Source organism: Carcharhinus amblyrhynchos, chromosome 6, assembly GCF_965287045.1.
Source record: "Carcharhinus amblyrhynchos chromosome 6, sCarAmb.v2.hapA, whole genome shotgun sequence".
NCBI lineage: Eukaryota > Metazoa > Chordata > Chondrichthyes > Carcharhiniformes > Carcharhinidae > Carcharhinus > Carcharhinus amblyrhynchos.
The window spans coordinates 111,729,936-111,748,754 of NC_137329.1; the positions used below are offsets into that span (position 1 = coordinate 111,729,936).

The 18,819-nt window shown below is 40.3% G+C and overlaps 1 long non-coding RNA gene across 1 annotated transcript; it reads right to left on the reverse strand.

Moving 5' to 3' along the window:
* Positions 1–5,165: 5,165 nt before the first annotated feature.
* LOC145344549 (uncharacterized) lies at positions 5,166–11,697 on the reverse strand. Its single transcript, XR_013886883.1, has 4 exons — positions 11,581–11,697; positions 8,103–8,203; positions 7,942–8,025; positions 5,166–6,885 (listed from the first exon to the last, which is right to left on the reverse strand). It is a non-coding gene; the product is annotated as an uncharacterized LOC145344549 (long non-coding RNA).
* Positions 11,698–18,819: the final 7,122 nt, after the last annotated feature.

Sequence of the window (18,819 nt, forward strand, 5' to 3'; positions counted from 1 at the left end):
AAAGTGGAACTGAGCAGCGACAGATCAGCCATGATCTTATTGAATGGCGGGCAGGCTCGAAGGGCTGGATGGCCTACTCCTGCTCCTATTTCTTATGTTCTTATATATGGAACATTCCTTGTTCCAGGCCTACCTAGGTCCCTTCCCACAATTTCTTTACAGATACATTGATGACTATTTTGGTGCTGCTTCATACTCATGTCCAGATCTCGAAAAATTCATCAACTTCGCTTCCAGTTTCCACCCCTCCATCACCTTCACCTGGTCCACACTTCCCTTCCCTTCCTTGACCTGTCTCCATTTCTGACAATGGACTATCTACCAATATCTATTACAAGCCCACTGACTCCCACAGCTAACTGGACTACAGCTCTTCACACCTCACATCCTGTAAGGACTCCATCCCTTTCTCTCAGTTCCTTAATCTCTGTCGCATTTGTTCCAATGATGCCACTTTCCAAAGTGGTGCTCCTAACATGTGCTCCTTTTTCCTCAACTATGGATTCCCATCAACAGTTGTCGACAGAGCCCTCAACAGTGTACAGTTCATCTCCCACGTCATGATCCTCACTTCTTCCCTTCCCCTGAGGACAAGGATAGAGTCCCCCTTGTTCTCACATTTCACCCCACCAGCCTCCGCACGCAAAGCATAATCCTCCGCCATTTTCACCAATGCCAGTGTGATACCATCACCAAACACATCTTCCCTTCACTCCCTCTGCCAGCATTCCGCAGAGACCGTTCCCTCCAAGATAATCTCGTCCACCCCTCCACTATCCCAACACCTCTCCCATCACTCATGGCATCTTCCCATGCAATCATACAAGGTATAACACCTGTCCCTTTACCTTACCATCCAAGATCCAAACCATTAATTCCAAGTTGAGCACTGTTTCACTTGCGCCTCTTTCAATTTGGTGTATTGCATTCGCTGCTTCTAATGTGGTTTCCTCTATATCGGAGAGACCAAGCATAGACTGGGTGATCGTTTTGCTGACCACCTTCGGTCTGTGCGCAATCAGGACCCTGACCTTCCGGTTGCTTGCCATTTTAACACACGATCCTGCTCCCATTCCCATACATCTGTCCTTGGCTTGCTGCTGTTCCAGTGAAGCTCAATGCAAACTGGAGGAATAGCGAGTCGTCATCCGGCTAGACATGTTACAGCCTTCTGGCCTCGACATTGAATTTAACAACTTCAATTGATTTGTTCTACCCCACTTCAGTCCCTTTTGTTTTCATTCTATTGTTTAAAATTTATTTTACTGTCCCCTACCTTTTATTTCTTTGTTGTGTTTTCTTCCCCCACCCCCACTCTTTCCCCCTTACTTCATCCTCCTTCCCTTACCTTTTCTCCCTTCCCTGCTTCCCCTTTTCAACATTTCACCTCGGTCCCATTTCTCCCCCTCCCCCAAAAGCTTCTCTGCCATTTGGACATTCACACCCTTTATTCCCTCTATGGATGGCTATTAGCAGTCTTTCCCCCTGGTTTCTATGGCTATGATCCATCTTTCATTCCCTCACTCTGCAGCATAAACATCTCCCACTTTCCAGTTTAGACAAAGCGTCATCTGGACTCAAAACATCAGCCCTTTTCTCTCCTTATGCTGCCAGACCTGCTGAGATTTTCCATCATTTTTTCTCTTTTGGTCTCTGAAATTTCTTCCTGAATCTCTGTGTGTGTCTCATCTCCTTTGTCCCTTAAAACTTGCCTTTGATCAAACTTTTGGTCATCTGTCAATTGTATTCATTCATATGCTCTGCCCAAAGGTAGCCCCTTGAGTTCAATGTCTGCTGATACTTCACTCTGAGCTGTTTTCTCAGTGGGTTTTAAAACTGTCAGTGGTTTGTCATTATATATATAAAAGTTATGTGGCTTGGTGTCAAACTTTGTTTGATAACACTCCTGTGAAGTATTTGGGATGTTTAGTACATTAAAATGCTATATAAAGGAAATTGTTAACTTAGGATAACTGGTACTTTAGGTTTAACAAATGATTAAGAAATTTGCCAATGTTTTAAATTGTCACTACAGGCAGTCCTTGATTTAATGACCTTCGAGTTATGATAAATGATATTTACAACATATATAACTTCACACCGTTTCAAATTTACAACGCTAAGCCAGGGAACAAGTTCAGACGTTCACACATGCACGTTGATGTTCTGCACTGCCCACCTCCCTGACACAAGGCATGTTCCAATGTATCATAGAACCTGACCGTGCAAAAGGAGGTCATTCAGCCCATTGAGTCTGCACCAGCCACAATCCCACCCAGGCCTTATCTCCATAACCCATGCATTTTACCCTAGCTAGACCCCCCCCGAACATTAAGGGGCAATTTAGCATGGCCAATCCACCTAACCCATACATCTTTGGAACGTGGGAGGAAACTGGAGCACCTTGAGGAAACCCACACAGACACGGGGAGAATGTGCAAACTCCACATAGACAGTGACCCAAGCCAGGAATCAAATCCAGGTCCATGGTGCTGTAAGACAGTAGTGCTAACGTGTTTTAAACGTTATCTTAAAATGTATATCTAATACTAATTTGCTACGTTATTTTTTTCATAAATCATTGGCATTGGAGGGAAAACCTTAGGTTAGTGAAGTCTAAAATACTTAGGGATTTAAGGCATTAATCAAACAACTGACACCAAGTGAAATGGCTTCAGATCATACTGACAGTTTAACAGGGGAACTGTCCACATAAAGGCACATAAACAGTAAGAGATTTAAATAAGAATGAGATTTGAACAAGTGTTTCTTATTTAAACATGCATTTTGGTACTTTAAAATGCATTAGCTACATTTTTAAAAGTAACTGTACACTTTAGCCTAAAGCAGGTTGCCATAAAGCCTAATGGAATGGAAGGCTTGCAAGGAACCACATTCTGTAGAACAATAAAACTACAGAATGTGCAAGTTCTTATCAGCAAAAGTTGCTAGATCATAGAATAGAATCTGACAGTGCAGAAGGAGGCCATTGGGCCCATTGAGTCTGCACCAACCACAATCCCACCCAGGCCCTATCCCCATAACCCTATGTATTTACCCTAGTTAGTCCTCCTGTCATGAAGGGGCCACAGTGGCCCAAGCCAGGAACTAAATCCGATTACCTGGTGCTGTGAGGCAGCAGTGCTAACCACTTTACCACCCACAGTAGTAAGGCCAGCAGTGAGGTTCTCAGGCTACTTATGAGTAAGATTTTTCACAGTATTCAGATAAGGCACGAAAAGACGTGAGAACATACTTGTCTGATTTGGCCATCGATGGAAGGAAGAGTTGGTGGGAACCTTAACTTTGATCTTGTAGTTAAGTGTCAGGAGTTGCTAGACAATAGAGGAATAAACATCAGCAATAGAGGGAGAAAGCATCTTGATTCTATGGACCAAATAAATCCCACTGTGGGAGGGTAAAATGCAATTGGTTAAAGTATATGACAGGCATATTTAATGCCTGATTGGTATTGAAAATGATTGTTTCACAACTAATGAAAGGCAGGATAGTCTGATGTGAAAAATGTATAATTGATCAATTTGTACATTATAACCTCAGAGTTATAACAGAAAGCTCAGAGCCTTCTGTTCTGGAGAGATATTGGACTAACCAATGTTATCTCTCCCTGAGATCGTTGATGAAGAAAGATGCATCTTTAACCAGGACACTAGCTTTCGTGAGTCTTTTATTGGCTGACATTTTGGTAATACCTCACCTTCCCACAACAATTTAGTAGCAAATTGTTATTTTGATGAAAAAAAAGCATCAGATCTTGGGTTCAGGAACCAAATCCCCAAATTAGCAATTCCAATTTACAATGTTTCAATTTAATGACACTATTGGTTCCTGGAAAATATGGCTTAAGTCTGAGGTCTCCCTGTACCTGCATTCCCATTGCTTACAGGAAATGTCAAATTCTAATTTATACAGCTTTCCTCAATTTGCTATTGTGTGTTAGCTCAGCAACACACACACACACACACACACACACCCCTTAGTACGAGTTCCCCCCTTTCCCACCTCAACATCCAGGATGTATGGAGGACTAGTAAGATGGGGCTTGCTACTGGAAGTGCAAAGATAGAGGATGGAACTTACTGAAGTGTGTAGAAAAACCTTTAATACCAAAGTAGACTATTTCCAATGGGTCATTCTGACCTCTGTTGGAGCTTCTGTTAAGGTACCAGATCAGAAATTATGTTAACAGCTTTTTAATTTTGGCAGTAAGAGGAGGATAAGATGTTTCACTCCCACTGTGAAACTACTTAAACTTGTGTGTAACCATAAAAAAGTGAATTAGCTTAACATTCACAAATTGAAGCAGGAGCAAGAGCAAGGACTCACCGCTTGCTTCTTTTAGAGGCCAGCAGTAACTGCTTGCTCTCCACCCCACTGTAAGCACATGGCTCTGTCAATCAACCAACCCAAATCAAAACCTTACTCCAAAACCCCAGAATACAAAAAAAATGCATCAGTTCTGCAATCTCAGCATGCAAGTTGCCCATTTTGCAGACACATCAGGGTAAGAGCTGAATTTTAAGCATGCCCCTCAAGAAACAAATATATTTAAGGCACACTATTGCACTATGCCAATTGGCAACTTTTTCCCCTTAATACAGCAATTGAAAATCAGTTTAAATATTATTCAAGGGATATGGGCTTGGTTAGACTGACCATCATTTATTGCCCTTGAGAGGCAAGCTTTTTAAAAAAAGTTCAGTCTTTGTTGTGCTGGTACATCTAGTGTGATTAGGGAGTTCCAAGACTTTGACGAAGTAACAGCAATATATTTCCAAGTCAAAATGGGAACTGGCTTAGAGGGGAACTTCTAGGTATTAGTAATCTCACAGTAAGAGATAGAGGTAAGGAGCCTTGGTGTACACTGTTGCAATTGTGCAATAGTGAAGGAGACAGTGAATGTTTGTGGATGGAGTGCCAATAAAGCAAGCAGCACTCATCCAGGCAATTCCATTACATGTATGCCTTGTAGTGTACAGGCTTTGCAGTGAGAATTATGCACTTCAAGATTCCAAGCCTCTGATCTGGTCTTGTGCAGTGTAGCTGTAGGTTCTTTCAAAAAAAAATCAAGATCACTGAGGAATGGTCAACATTTTCTTAATTGTCATGTAAATGAATCAACTCATGCAGTATTTTATTTGAATGGCAACATTTTATTTTTCATTCTTGGTTATGTTCTCAACTTTAATACAGCATGCACCAATATGCCTGTATAATACCAGTTAGATCTTTATCAGATTGCATTAAAATGTAGTGCAAGTCATCTCATTGCACTGGAGTATAGCCGCAAAGAAATGAGAATTGCAATTTAATACATACTGAGAACATCTGACAGTTGTCTAGATTTAGTATAACAACTCAGGAGCTGCAAAGCTATCAAATGTGGAATTTTATCTCAGTACTTGGAAGCTGGTGACTCTTGCATTGGCAGCAGCATATGCAGCTCAACTGTGGTGTTGAGAGAAAAGGAGACAAAAGGCCTGTAGTGGTGGTCAATTACTGAATAACAAACAATGATGTCCAGCTGCAGGATTGCATCCAATTCTGGATGTCATATTTCAGGAAGCATACCAAGTCCCAAGAGAGGGTGCAGAACAGATTCACCAAATATGGTACCAGGTATAAGAAATATCAGTTTTTTAGAGAAGCAGGACCACTCCCCTTAGACAATAGTAAAAGAACAACAACCAAAGCAACAGAAAACATTTGTTCAGAGCTATGATCGGGAATACATTGCCCAAAAGAGTGACAAGCAGAAACAAAAACCAAAAGCAAGCATATCTTCACTTTCAATTCTTATGGCAGTAGAAAATATTTAACCCACTTTTCATATGTTACATCTCCTCTGCTTCTAGTTTATCATACTATTTGTCTGACCTGATGTCCAATCTTGTTGATTTAGAAGAAACTGAAAACTGAAGCCAATGTCCACTTTCTGCTATGAACTCCATCCCTCTACTTGTCCATTTGCAACATTGCTGCCAATTCCATATCTGCTTCAACTAATTTGAAGAGACACACCCATCTTTGTTCTCTCCAGATGTGACAATTCTAGTGTTCTCCTGGCTAGCTTACCACCATCTGCAGATGTACTGATGAAAATAACTCTGTTCACCCATCAAAAGTGCTCGAACTAATGAAAATAGCCCCTCAACTAGTTCTAGAACCATCAGATCTCTGCACCCTCAAATTCTCATTGTTCCATCATTGGGTAGTTGTGCCTTTAATTGTCCAGCTCCAAAGAATTCGCTAAAGTTCCCTTTAAAATATACCTCTGACAAAGCTTTGCCATCTATCCTGATCCTTTTGATTGTTCCTGCTTGGAATGCAATTAAATGCAAATTGCTATATTTGAAGCATCTTGCTTCCAAGTACTACTAAGTGGATATTAATTGAATGTGTTGTAATACTGAAAGCTTTGGTTGCCAATGCACTAAATATCATAATTCATTCTGTTGTCACTGTGGAAGATGATTCCATTTGAGAAGATAATTAGGACTAGATACAATTTATTTTATTCCAGTGATCAAAATATACAGCTAGCAAAATAAAGTAACAGCATAAATAGTGAAAGAATTGCAACTATCCCACTGAAGGAGGATTTCACCTTGTAAGAGCATCCAGTTTCAAGTATAACTAGTCCTGGAGATAAAGTTATATTTGATAAAAAGGAAATAGAGTACGCATATTTCTCTGCACAAGATGAAAAATATTACCCCTTCAAAAAAAAAAGGAAAAAAGTTGAAGAATCAAGAGGTACTCCTTCCAAAAGAAAGTCTTTGTTCCAGATTAGAAAAGTCATTTTCTTTGTCTCCAAAAGAGAATTCGTGAACTTGTTGGGCAGTAATCTTGTTGATTTCAAGCCTGAGGACACATTTAAACAGGTGTTACCAATATTTATGCAACAAGTAGTATCATTTGATATTCTAGTGTTAAAATGTCTACCTATAATTCAATTAGATGGGTATTCTTATGACAGCACATCAGAATGTGTGCCACTATATAGGATCTCAGTGGTCATGTTCCAATTCACTAGTATTCAGTGTGATAACCAAATCAACGTTAAACTAAATCTATGAGAATAGATAACTACAAAACATACAGCATAACAATCTTTGGGAAAAGGCAAAAAAAAGAGTCCCACTGGTGTTCAGGTTTCAACTCCTAGCAATATCAAAGGACTGCTGTCCAGATCCATAACTGTGTTGGCGGACCTGCATTGAGACTTGGACCAAAAAAAATGAAACATTCTTTCATAATGTAGCTACATTTGAAGTTCAATTATTCAGTTAAGGCAGCCTTCAACTAGAGGCAATAGTTTACAGATCAATTTCTGAAGCTCAAACTTAAACCAATTCTCTGCATCAAATGGTGGTGTGGTCAGAATTGTTTAAAAGCTGGGTTTCAAGTTCCACATTCTCATCTACCCCCTTCATTGCCAGACAAGAATCTATACCTGCTTTAAGAAACATAAAATGATTTGCACCTCCTGAAGCAGGGAGCTGCAAAGTCAAACCTTCAACATTTCTCCTCCAGTCCCAAAATTATTCCCCCCCCCCCCCCCCCATAGGGATAGAAAGAAAGTAGTCCTCAGGAGACCACCAATAATAGTTCAGTCCAAGTGACCTTTGGGGCCAACAGTATATTCCATGACTATCCAGAGTACAAACACTTTGGAAAGTCTTGGCAAAAGACCTGTAAAAACTGGCACATTCTTGTAGTTAACTTCCAAGATCTGATACTTTGGTGTACAAATATCAACTTACCATTATGAATACATGCAGAAGCATTCAGTTTTGTAAAAGCCACTTCAAGTTCCTGAACTCAGTTGTTGCAGTGAACATTAGCTCAATTCAAAATGGTCAGTTATTGAAACTTCAATATGCTAAGCCTAAAAAGTGTGCAATTTCAGGAACTTACTCTGTATGGTTTACATGCTTTGGTTTCATCAGCCTTTGAGAGCATGGAGAAAGCATGCTGTCTGTTGGACTTCGGAAAAGTTTCCTAGGCATAAAAAGTGTAATTAGTAAATTGAATATTATGTTTGCACGTCATAATTGATCGACTTTACAAGAACTTACTTCTCCTGTGCCTGTTTCCTTTTTGTTAAACTTGGAGTTGGGGGCTGTTGGTTTGGGTCACTGTGCTTAGTCAAAGCTTTGCTTGTATTCATTTCAAAAATCTGGTGTGATAGAGAAGAAGAATTAGGGTTGATCCTGTTCAATGAGTACATCAATAGGTAAACCAACAAGTGCTGAAAGCTACAATACGTATTTTTATGCAATGTGGCAAAGGATATACATTTTTGTTTGAATTGTCCCTATGGAGTGGTTTTGTACTCAATAAACACTGAAAAAAAAAACTTAATTTTGAGCATCTTCACCTAAACCATCAAATTTGATGGGGGACAGAACCAGGTGACCAAACTAAATGACTTAATATGGAGAATCCTTACCTCCTCCAGTTTGTGTCCTATTATAATTTCAAGGCTTTTAAAAGCCAATCCTAAATTAACATGGGTTCATTTCACAGCACTAGTACTCAGATTTCAGAGGCAATGGAACTGTTGACACAACTAGAGTACAGATTAGCCAAGCACTGCAAGGTTAACTGGTCAATGGAAGATCTGACAGGTCACAAAATAAGGAATGAACACAAAATTCTAGATTTATTTGACAGCATTCAGTAGTCTTAGCAATCAGATTATTGAGCAGGACTCTAGGCTAATGAGAAATGAGAGAGTGCTGAATCTTAAAAACCTAAAATCATTCACATTTAAAAAAAAATCAGGAAAAAGACTGAAGTGGATGGAGAAAGTCAACTTTGGAAGGATGGCCATTACCCTCCCCTTTCCTCATTTTGTGAGCTTTAGGTTTGGCATATTTGATGGCCTGCAACTTTGTTTGCTAGTTGACAGTTTGAAATTCCAGGTACATAACAGCACAAGACACCACAATTTAAACTTTATGGTACAAAGTAAAACTGTTATAATACCTTATACTGCAGATGCAATCAAGACATTGCACTTCTGAGCAACCCACCCAGATGTCAGTAACTTCAATTTCATTCAAACTCCTTGCAAAAGCCACTTGACTCAGGCTGCCTCAACGATTGCTTGATTTAGCATTTGTTTAAACCCTCTTGATATCACATTGCACAGAATTCCAAGCTGCACCCTTTACAATAAATTCACTAAACTAGCCCCAGCCCAAAACAGCAATGATTTCTCCAAAATCCAGTGTCTTGGCTGCACAAAGTTATCAATGGGTTTTAGGACTTCCGAGCTTACCAAAAGCTCCCAGCATTGAGCTGCAAACCACACGAGGTCCAAACAGCAACCAATTCCTCCTCTGAGCAAATACAGCTTCTCAGCTCTGACAAAATAGCCTTTTAGGATTCACTGAACACTTAACCATATTTCTTCACAATCAGCACAGATAGCACATCAGTTAACCGCGCTGTTTAGGGCCACAGTTCTCAAAGCTGGATGAGATAAAGTTATTGCAAAGGGCTTTTGAAATCAAGTTCAAGTTGTACTTGATGCAGTGTTTATCATAACTTCAATAGTCCAACATTGCTCCCCAAGTACAGAACGTCCCTGCAAAGCTCTGATTGCACAAAAATATTTCAAAGTTTTAAAATTGTCTCTTATCTAGTATATTGAAGTTATACATCATAAATCATATGAGGTAATGCTAGAAATGTGGATTACATTTTACATTGCAATTTGCAATGAGAGGCAGAGGTTAGAATGCTTTGTTGGCTAGATTGTTAAACCTACCTACTCAGTGTTTTTAGTGACATATGTATCTGGCTTTGGTGATACTAACTGACTGTGGAGCTTTGATGTACAGGAGGGCTCAGAGGCTCATTCCAAGAAAAATAACGTCAACTACCCCTCAAATTCAGGAGACCTGTTGAATATTTGACAGCAATCTTCCAATTTGGACAATAAACAAAAGGATTATAAATCAGATTATGGTGTAAATACACCAGAAAAACACTTGCATTTACCAGGATGTTGTCTGAGCTACAGCATTTCAACTTCAAGGGGCTACAGTTTTTTCATTACTGCAAAGAAGGGACCTGATGAACGTGAGCAACATTATGAGAGATATTGATAGGGGAGAAGTTCCTTCCATAGTGGGGGGGAATCATAGATTTAAGGGGGATTGGTCAAACAAATTTTTCTACTCAGATGGTGGGAATCTAGAGCTTACTGCCCAAAAGGATTGTTGGAAGTGAAACGCTAACAAAAAAGGAAAACGCCACAGCATACCAAACAGGATTAAAAAGTTGATGCTTGATGGCCAGTGCAGACAACAATCCAAAAGGACCTCTTGCGCTGTAAAACTTCAAGACTATCATTCATTCATTTACAAAAAAAAACATTACCATCATTACTGATAGAGTAATAAATCAATATTTAAGGGAACTAAAATTCCAAAGCAAGCAGGGTGACACAATGGTTAGCACTACAGCCTCAGATCACTATGTGGAGTTTGCACAAATTTCCTCCCACAGTACAAGGATGTGCAGGTTAGGTTAGTTGACCATGCTAAATTGACCCCAGTGTCAGCTTAGGGGGTGGGGAAGAAAGAGAGATTAGCAGGGTAAATATGTAGGTTTACAGGAATAGGTCCTGGGTGGGATTGTGGTCAGTGCAGACTTGATGAGCCAAATGGTCTCCTTCTACACTGTAGAGATTCAAATGATTCCTAAAAAAAAATTCAGCCCAGTGTTCAGCAGCCCCAATTCTGAGGGACTTCAGTCCCCCCCCCCCTTTTCAATACCAACCTTATGCTTAAAAATATTGAAAATCTGCTTCAATTACTAAATTTTACAGTTAGAAAGTTATTTTGGTCTCAGCCCTGCCCACATCCACACATCAAAGCATCAAAAAAAAATCAAGGTGCACACAAAAAAAGTTTTTTTTATTGATAACAGGTGGATGAAAATACAAGAGATTTATGTATCTCTTGAATACATAAGAGTTGGTGCAACCTCGGTTCAACCCCTCATCAGGAACACTTCTGGACGGAAGAGATAACAACACCACAACTTGACGAGAGTTTGAAAGGTTAAATTCCAAGAAAGTAGCTAAGCAGAGTGACAAGCCCCTCCTCCTCTCCAGTCGCCAAATAATAGCTAAGCCAGCAAGTTAGAAAAAAGACAGCCATAATTTCAAACATAAACCTCAGGAATAACGCACAAGTGAAAGCCCCAAAAGGTAACATACGAATCTGTCCCACTGACAGATTGCAGTGGGTACTTCACAAAATAGTCATTTCTATTTTTCTAAGAAAAAAAATTAATTTGAATATGCAAAAAAAATCTGCATTAATGCTACTTCAATGAAAACAAAGGAAATTCTCCATTAATTCAATGTCATTTTTACAAATTAAAAATCTCAATTGAAGCTCGAGATCAAATTCCATTTTCATTTTTGAATATGTCCTTGAACTCTCACAAAGAGGCAGTGAACCGCCATCAAATGATCAGTATTTCACATCACTAGTTGCAATGGTATACAGCTTTAGACAATTGAAACTGCCTCACCTTTTGTCCTTCGCCCTCTTTATTAACAACGAACTTGATGCTCAACTACCGTTTGCTACAAATTTGAGCGGAGCGGCCGCTTTTATAGAAACACCTGACGCCGCTCTCCCTCGCCTCGCGCTTGCGGTTCAGCTGCTGCTGATTGGCCCGTTCTCCGCCGGGACCGTTCAAATCATCACAACGTTCGGATGGTTGGGGGCGGCGCGCGGGCAGAGCTGGGACCAACCGCCAGCCGTCTCCATGGCAACCGCTGCAGCCGCTTGGCGAGAGTGCGATGCCGACCTTGCCTTGTCCTTTCCCCTCCCAGCGATGGAGAGCGTCGGTGCGGGTGCTTCCCTCCTAAACTCGCCTGCTCCCGTGGGATTTAAAACAAAACGTATTTCTGCAAGTGTCACCCTCCCTCTTCCTTTGTGTTGAGGACACTCAACCAGTAAGAACAATTTACGCAGTTTGAACGGACCATTTAAATGGTATTAGAAAGGCAAAAATACTGCGGATGCTGAAATCTGAAACAAAAAAAAGAAAATGCTAGGAAACCTCAGCAGATCTAACAGCACATTGGCTCTAGACCGCAACCATAAGAGTAATAGGAGCAGAATTAGGCCATTCGGCCTACCATGTCTGCTCCACCATTCAATCTTGGCTGATCTGTTTCTCATTCCCATTCTGCCACATTTCCCTATAACCTTTGATCCCCTTGTCAATCAACACTGGGCACCGCAGGGGCTGGGGTGCGTTATAGACCCCGACAATCACATTTTGATTTGATGTGTCTTAAGTTTCCTTTGTACTTTTTGTTTTTGTTTGGGCTGTTCCCCTTTCCTTTCGGGGAGCCGCCTCTTTTACTTTGTCCTAACGTAATTTGAGTTTGTCTACTTGGTTTGACCTAAAAAATAGGCCCCTTGCCAATCAAGATCTTACCTATTTCTGTTTTAAGTGCACTCAATGACCTGGCCTAAACAGCTTTTTGTGGTAATGAATTTCATAGCTTCACCATCTGCTGGCAGAAGGAATTCCTCCTTGTCTCGGTTCTAAAGGGTTTATTCCAAGGCTGTGCCTTGGGATCCTAGTTTCTCCTAATGGAAACATCTTCCCCACATCTATTCTATCCAGATTTTTGAGTATTCTGTAAGTTTCAGTGAGATTCCCCTTCATCCTTCTAATCTCTATTGAATACAGACCTAGAGTCCTCAAATGTTCCCTATTCATCAAGCTTTTTATCCCCAGGATCATTCTCATATCTAGGAGCAGGAGTAGGCCATTTGGACCCTCAAGCCTGCTCCACCATCCAATAAGATCATAGCTGATCTTTTCATGGACTCAGCTCCAGTTAACTGCCTGCTCACCATAACCCTTAATTCCTTTATTCTTTTACTGTTCAACCTCCTCTGGAACCTCTCCAGGGCCAGTACATCCTTCCTTGGATACTCTATTCTCCATCCACAGATGCTGTTAGGTCATGTGAGTTTTTCCAGAATTTTCTGTATTCAGTTTAAATAGTAGTGTTGTATTCACCATATACTTCATTCCTTGCTTTGGCCCTTCTTCTTCCAACTGTTCCTTTTTTTCTACATAACATAAGAACATAAGAAGTAGGAGCAGGAGTAGGCCATCTGGCCCTTCGAGCCTGCCCCGCCATTCAATAAGATCATGACTGATCTGAAGTGGCTCAGTTCCACTTTCCCGCTTTCTCCCCATAACCCTTAATTCCCTTGTCTACCAAAAACCTATCTACCCGTGTCTTAAATATATTTAGCGAGGTAGCCTCCACCACTTCAACAGGCAGAGAATTCCAGAGATTCACCACCCTTTGAGTGGAGAAGTTCCTCCTCAACTCCGTTCTAAACTGGCCCCCCCCCCCTTATCTTGAGGCTGTGCCCTCTAGTCCTGCTGTCCTTTCTGCGCGGGAAGAATCTCTCTACCTCTACCCTATCCATCCCTTTCATTATCTTATACGTCTCTATAAGATCCCCCCTCATCATTCTAAACTCCAACGAGTACAGACCCAGTCTATTTAGTCTCTTTTCATAGTCCAACCCCCTTATCTCCGGTATCAGCCTAGTGAACCTTCCCTGCGCTCCCTCCAAGGCCAAAATATCCTTGCGCAAGTGCGGCGACCAAAACTGCACACAGTACTCCAGCTGCGGCCTCACCAATGCCCTGTACAGTTGCAGCAAGACCTCCCCGCTTTTATATTCTATCCCCCTCGCTGTAAAGGCCAGCATCCCATTTGCCTTCCTGACCAGCTGCTGCACCTGCAGACTGGGTTTTTGCGTCTCATGCACAAGGACCCCTAGGTCCCTCTGTACCGTAGCATGCTGCAGCTTTTCACCCTTTAAATAGTAATCCCTCCTACTATTATTCCTGCCAAAGTGGATAACCTCACACTTGCTAACATTGTACTCCATCTGCCAGGTCCTCGCCCACTCGCTCAGCCTATCTGGATCCCTCTGCAGACTTTCCACATCCTCCGCACAATTTGCTTTACCACTCATCTTTGTGTCATCAGCAAATTTCGTCACCCTACACTCAGCCCCCTCCTCCAGATCATCTATATAAATGGTAAATAGCTGAGGCCCCAGCACCGATCCCTGCAGCACTCCACTATTTACCAACCGCCAATCAGAATAGCACCCATTGATACCAACTCTCTGCCTCCTATTAGACAACCAATCCTCTATCCACGCTAACACCTTACTCCCAACTCCGTGCCCCCTAACCTTCTGAAGCAACCTTTTGTGCGGGACCTTATCAAATGCCTTCTAAAAATCGAGAAATACTACATCCACTGGTTCCCCTCTGTCTACCGCATTAGTCACATCCTCATAGAATTCCAATAAATTCATCAAACACGACTTCCCCTTAACAAATCCGTGCTGCGTCTGCTCTATCAAACAATTCTTCTCTAGGTGCCTCACTATTTCTTCTTTGATGACGGATTCAAGCATTTAATTTCACTCCAAAGATATGTAGGTTAAATTGATTGGCTGTGCAAAAAATTGCCCCTTAGTGTTAAGGGGACTAGCAAGGTAAATTCATGGGGTTACAGGGATAGGGCCTGGGTGGCATTGTTGTCAGTGCAGGCTCGATGGGCCAAATTACCTCCTTCTGCACTGCAGGGACTCTCTGATTCTGATTTAATCTTTGGTGGTATTGGGTTAACACACTTGTACTGTCATTTCAAACATGATTTGTGGTTGATTATTGCAATGTCTAGTAAAATGAAAGCAAAATACTATGGGATTTCTGAAATTTAATCTGAAATTTAAAAAGAAAATGCTAAACTCAGCCAGTTCTGGCAGCATCTGTGGAAAGAGAAACAGAGTTATGTTCTGAGTATAATAATATGCTTCAGACGTAGCAGAGGTAGTTGTAATGGGTTATATAGTTTAATGGTTATGTTTTGGGCATTTACAATACTTCTGAACCAATGTTTTGTCTCTATGCAACTACGATTAGCACTCCCTTTGCCTCTTGTGCCACAACATCTTTGTCATTTAAATCTTTGCCTGGAGCTCTTCATTTTTCACCTTTCAGGTGAAACATCAAATTCTCAGGTGGATATGAAACTTACCATGATAGCCTTTTGAAGAAAAGCAGGGCAATTATCCCTGGTGTCCTGGCCAATATTTATCCTTAAATCAGCATTGCACAATCATCATCTTGCTAATGGTGGGGGTTTGCTGTGCCCAAACTGGTTGCCATAGTTCCTACATTGTCAACATGGTGGCACAGGGCTTAGCCTCACAGTGCTAGGGACCCAGATTCAATTTGCAGCTTGGGTCACCACATTGCCCCTGTGCCTGTGTGGTTTCCTGCCACGGTCAGAAAAACAACCGCGCTAAATTCTCCCTCAGTGTACCCGAACCGGCACTAGAGTGTGGCAACTAGGAGATTTTCACACTAACTTAATTGCAGTGTTAATGTAAGCCTACTGGTGACAGTAATAAATTGAAATTAAGCAACATTACAACGATGACCACACTTCAAAAAGTAATTCCATTAGCTGTAACTACATTACCTGGCAGGGGTGACGAGGCTAGCCCATTGCTCTGGGTGTGTGCTTATGGTTTCCCTAAGCTAGAGTAGAGCAAAGGATCAGGGTAGCCATTGAGGTTAAACACAGGCCTTACCAGATGCAATTCTTTAAAGCCACCTTGGCCTTTTGGCTAAAATGAAGTGTTAGATCAAGCTCAGGCTGGGGTGCAATGCCTCATCCTTTCAGCTTGGATCTTGTTTGATCGAGCCCAAGATGGGGTGCAATGTCTTGTCAGCTTGGATCTTGTTTGTCCCTCGTGGGGATGCCGATTGGACTTAGTTTGAATTGGCTTTTTTGATTAGAATTAAAGTACTGAAAGGTACCAATAAAAAAAAGAAAAATAGCTGCAACTACATTGGGACATCTGGTGGTCGTGAAAGGTGCTTTATAAATGCAAGTCTTTCTAGACTTTCTAAACTGATTTTGTTAAACAATTTACACATGATTATATACTAAATTTGTTACGCAATGAAAGAATTCAAATAAACTAAAGTTTAGGCGTGTCCTGGATAAAATTTTTTGGCCCTATATTTATGGGGAGGGAGTATGATGATTTTAAGGTGAGATTTTTAACATATTCAAAACTCATTCATTTGCACAGTTAAAATTTAATGATGGGGAAGCCTGAATATACAGCAAATGCTGTAAGATCTCCTGAATGGAGGGTTAGAGAGACATTGGGGATATAAAGGTTCCAGTTCCAGGTTGACATTGAATAATGTGGTGGAGGTTAAAATGTGGGGACTGAATTATCAGGTCAATGAGGCTGAAGATCAGGTTTGAGGTGGGCGTGGTCACCCAGAGAGGTGTGTAAATATAAGAAAACATGGGTTCAAAAGTTATTTGGAGAAACTAATCCAAAATAATTTAAAATTGAAGACTTGCATGTAATAACAGTCACTTAAACTGCTAGAGCTGCAAACAGGCTTTTCCTGATGAACAAGTATGCTGTTTCTTTCTTTGTCCAATCTACAACTGCTCTGATTAGTTCATATTTAATCGTTTAGATTTGATAGGCTACAATTCCATTAATTCCCTTAGCTGAATTAGTAAAGAGAAAGATACTTTTTGAGTTTGGTTACAGTCAAATTAATTTTTGCAAAATGGCTCATTAATCCACAGACAATGGAAATCTGTGATGAGAATAGATAGATAAGAAAGGCCCATGGTTCATCTGAACTTCATTGATGTAACTAGGTAGTTGGGGGGTTGGGAGAAAACATTATTAGATTAATTCTGCTGCAAGTGCCTGCCAACAGTAAATGCCCCCTCCCATCCCCTCAGAATTGCCCAACTAACTTCATTTTCACAATTCCCATTCTCGAGTTCAAATCCCTGTACAGCCCCATCCACCCACGTATGTAACTACCTCCATTCCTAGAATTCTTGGAGGACTCTACATTTCTCCATTTCTGGCCTGTTGCATATCATCCTAATTGTTTGGCCCAAATATCTGGAATGCTCTCTTTCTTTAAAGCATTCCTTAAAATCTATCCCCTACCAGTCTCTCAGTCAGCAGCCTTCTTTGGCTCAGTGTCAGTTTTTGTCTGATTATCGTTCTGTGAAGCTCTTTGAGGCATTTTGCTCATGTAAAGGCATCATGTAAATGCAACTTGTTGTTGAAAATACTGAAGGATTTTTGACAATATCAAATTAGGAATATGGTGAACTGGAAAAAAGGAATACAGAAGATTGTAAAAAGACGTTAGTGAAATGTCAGATTGGAAGTAAATGCAATTCAATATGAAGAAATGTACTTTAGGAAAAAGAACATTAAGAGGAAGTATTTCCATAAATAAGATTCTTAATAGTATGAAAAAGTACAGCTATCCAGGAAAAACAGATACATAAATGTTAGAATGAAAGTGAGGTGGAGAGGTTTTATATCTGAAGTATTGAATATGAAAGCAATGAGGTAATATTTCCGTTGTGGAAGAAGGCTATAGCTGTACTGTGAGAGCACTTCTGGTATTTAATTATAGGAAACATGTTAGATGTGCAGACAAAGGCGCAGCAAGAACTGGGTTGGATGGAAAGTGGAGTTGAGGACTACTATATCAGTCATGATCTCACTGAATGGTGGAACAGACTTGAGGGGGCAGATGGCCTCCTTCTGCTCCTATATGATTTATGGTCACTACCAGGAACATCATGTTACACTTACAGAGGGAGGTTTTAAATGGACTTGAAATATTGGGATTTTAGATAAACTTAAGGGAAAATCTGAGAGAAGATTTGAAAATTATGACAAGGGTGCAAGACTTTCCAAATTAGTAACAGTGGGGAAGAGGACATGAACTCAGAAGTACCTCAAGAAAAATGAAGGTCACCAATTTATTCTATACACAAAAGATTAATGCATGAGATTTATTACAAGTAGCTACTGAAGTACAGTTTAAAACATAAAAATAGGAATTGAATGAATATTTGAAAAGGAAGAAAATAAGGGGGTAAAGGACAGGAATAGCTCCAGTTGAAAAGCAAACTCTATCACAGATGTAATGGACAGAATGGTCTCTGCTTGTACTGTAATATTTCTGAAACTATAACTCCAGGTGCTTAAAGGGCTGCAACTCAAATGTAGCTTGTCTATATAGATACATTAATTTTATTAATTGGTCACACAAACAGTGTGTTCTATTTGTTTTATTTCAAATAATTTAAACTATTTTGAATGTGCACATTTAAACAAAATATTGTCAAATCTCTAAAAAGAATAAACATTTTAAGGCAAAATAATTACATGTACCAGAGAGAATAAGGATTAAAAACAGTGTAAATCAACCTACTTTTCTCATTTATACATTTTTTTTTACATAATCCCCCCTATAAATCTTGCTGCATCTGCCTATAAAGTCAGAAGATTGTAGGTTCACATCCCAGTCCAAAGTTTAGAGTACATAATCTGGCAGTGCAGCATTCTTTCAAGTGAGATATGAACTGTGATCCTAACAATTTTCTCAGGTGACTGTAAAAGATCAAAACAAGAAACAATACTTTTCACTGTATCCCAATACGTGACAATAAATCAAATTTAATGGCATCATACTCTGAAGAATGGGACATTTTTCCTGGTGGCTTGGTCAATATTGCACCCTCAACCAAAAAGAGATGGTCACTTTTTCTCAATGCTGTTTGTAGGATTTTGCTTATTAGCTTAAATACAACTGTGACTATCATTGAAAAAGTATTCCAAGCAA